Raw genomic sequence first — 3,470 nt, 5'->3', positions numbered from 1 at the left:
TCTCTCCATGATGCACTATGGACACCTCCCCATCATGTGTTGGGCGGTCCAACTTACTTAGTCAACTTATGCACAGGCCACTACTTTTCTTGTATAAAGCACATTTAAAGTCTTGCTGGGATAAAAGAACTCTATTTGTTCATCTTTATAACACCTTCCGTGAACCACTGATAGAATCTTATCATTCCAAGTCAATTTATTATTTACTCTTATGTCAAGATCACATTGGCCCCAGCAAACCTATGATAGCTTCTTGCCATATCTATAAAACTCCAAGTCTCATTTATCTTCCTTTGGTGGTTTCCAACTCTTGCATCTTTAACTTTCTTAAGTCCATAATTAAAGATGACACCTCCTAGATGAGAACTTCCATCAACTAGAACATACTGGTCATGCTCCCTTTAGTAATAAAGCCTTTTGAATCTTAGTAGAATCAATAGTAGATGTAGCATATTCACTTCCTAAGTTGTCATGTGACCAATTTCACTAACTTGAGCCGGAATAGATGATTATAACCATGGGATATCTCCAGAGACACTTTCTCACTTCATGATAAATTGAAAGGGCCTTATCCAATAATGTCAAGGTACTACCCCCCTTAAAATGAGATAGGTAGGGGACAGTATGGACTAGCTCTCATATTCTGTTTAGATGCTACACATCATATAGTCTTTTAAAATCACTGTACCAAGTCTCATGACCTAGGGTTGGTTTCATCACTAAGTTCCAACTATTGGTACCTCTGTCAGAGTTGAATTGCTTCGCTCTTACATCCCATGTATAACTTGGTAGACTTTGGTGTCACCTGACTCTCACAAGCACCACTTCCAAGCTATGGGTACCAGCAATGACGTATATCTCCATCCATATTAACACACTTCAATGGTACTATTTCTTGCATCAAAACCAAATTTACCAAACACTTGAGGTCCTTATCGATGGTCCATCATTAACCCATACTTTTCCTTGTAACTCCTTTGATAGGACTACCCCCCTTAGAAAAGGTAAACTAGGGGATTAAATGGGTAGTTTAGTCCACCTTTCAAGTGGGTTTCGTATCCTCAGATCTTCTAATACCGAAGAGAAACTCATGTGTACTAATATGCACAAGTAATCTGAAATTCCTCACGATATGAAAACACCAGCGCAGTAAAATGGGCATAACTCCTTTTCTGTTAATCCAACAAGGTCTTAGCTTATACCGTTAGAAACCTTATCAAAGTCCCTACACCTTTCATATAGAAGGCTTCCTTAGTTTCTGTCATTAAGCCTAGGTAAAACAGCCATACATGATATCCATCCCGACAATGTCTCAGCATCGGTGCAGCAATTTGCAGAAGTCATATCTCGAGTTACTTAGATCATATGGGGACGAGTCTTACATGGTTAAAAAGCTTATGAAGTCCTCCACAACTTCTGTATATCCCACTTTTCCAGATTCTGATGCTAAGTTGGCTGAAAAGTAGGAGCTAACTAGAACTGTCCAGATTTTGAACTGTGCAGCAACAGCAACTTGTAGATGTCATAACCCCAGTTCTATTAATCCGATAAACTTGCAGCTTACATCATTGGAAAGCTTATCAAAAGACCTAAAACTTTCTTATAGAACCTTTTCCCAAATTCCGGAGTTACATTTGTCCAAAACAGTAGGCAACTAAACTGGTCCAGATCTTTGACAGCTCAATGGTGCCAACTTGTGATTTTCGTAATTCCCAAACCACAACAGCTATGGGGGTGATTCTTGCGGTCAAAGAAGGATCTTGAAGTCTACTATCACCCAGAATTTTCACACGATTTTATGGTCCACCAAGATTAGGGATTTGAACTGAAGAATATAAGTTGCTCCCAAAAGATAGGACAGAGAAACAAGAGAAACTAAAACCCAACTATTTATTTCATTAACCCTTATACCTTAGGCCTGTAAACTAGATGAAATTGTGGAGAAACCCACAAGATCATTGCACTCATTACAAAAATCCAACTCAATCATAAGCACTAAGACAAAACAACCAAACATTAAAGATTCACAAAGCACACATATAGACTAGACTCAACTTTTTCTTACTAACGTTTATTACAAAGGGGGACTTCCTACTTCTTGAACACGGTGTGACTGCAGCGGCATCCAGGGTAGCATCTCTTGCGTGGAGTTAAGCGAGGTATGTCCTCCACCTCATTGATCTTAGGTAATCCACCACGACTTCTCCACTCATCAATCTCATCAAGGGCTTTCTTATAGTGTTGCCTTACTTCTGCCAATTCCAGTTGACTATCTTCTAGCTTTTGATGCATGACTTGGATAGTCAAAGCCATCTCCTTTAGTTGTTCATTCTGCTCCAGGTAGGGGTCAGCCATCACACATTGCAAATTGCCTGGTGGACGACGAGGTAGATACTTTTGTTTGTCATTCTTCCTCTCTTCGTAGTGCTTTCCATGATATGCCAGAAGAGCTTGATGGGCAGCATCAGATATGCTAGCATGCTTACTGAAACGGTCACTTAGAGACGAATGAATGGATTCCACCATGCGTGAACCAGTAAACTCATTCCACCTTGTGATGTGTGCTTCTGTGCTCCAGTGGCTCTCATACTTAGGATGAGTCCACTTAGTGCACTTATACTCCACCTTGGCTTGCTGTTCAGGATAATGGTCTTGTAGTATACGCACAAGCCGAGGGTGAAAGAAATCTTCCCCACTAAAGGATGTGGTAAAGTACTCCTTTCTCCAACCAATATGTCTTGATGGGACAGGGCGAGCTTCCTCATATTCTGGTTTCGTTAAGCCATAAATACCCCGAGTTAAGCATGGTCTTCCAGAGTTGCTGCGAGCAATCTTCTCGTTACGAACCATCTATGGAATTAGACCAAGAGGGAGTTAGAATAGAAGCAATACTTTTAGAATAGAATTAGATGATGGAAGCATAAGAATTTTAGCAAATAGCAAGGGTGAGATAGTAAGCATGAATGTAGTGAAGCAAAGATGACTAACACGGCCGTTACTATCTAGGCTTGCGTCCTACAGTCAGCATTGCTCTGATACCACTTTGTAGCACCCGGTTTTAAGAACAAAACCAGATACACACCATATGTGAGCCCAGGAAGTCAAATCTCACATATAGCCACAAATAGGGGTAATATCAATAGACAATGCTTACATATAACGAACTTAATATAAAAGATATAACCTTAGATAGCAAACAGCAGAAAGACACTCCGTTCCTCAAGCGAAAGCTCCAAATCCACAGGGACAACTGACTGGTTGAGCACAAGCCAAACTCTTTTCCAAGCTTGCAATCTGGTACCCATCCGGGATTTTTATCCAAATAAAATGTAAAGGCAAGCGTAAGTACATCTCGTACTCAGCAAGAATAACATGGGGTTCATGAGGCTCAAAGGCTAGACACTGGTTTAACTGCATGTAGCTTTTAGTTATCACAATTTTAGCATATGAGTAGCATCAAGTTGTCACAT

The sequence above is a fragment of the Sorghum bicolor genome, chromosome 6 (genome assembly GCF_000003195.3).
Source record: "Sorghum bicolor cultivar BTx623 chromosome 6, Sorghum_bicolor_NCBIv3, whole genome shotgun sequence".
Classification (NCBI taxonomy): Eukaryota; Viridiplantae; Streptophyta; class Magnoliopsida; order Poales; family Poaceae; genus Sorghum; species Sorghum bicolor.
This window is presented reverse-complemented; position numbering follows the sequence as displayed.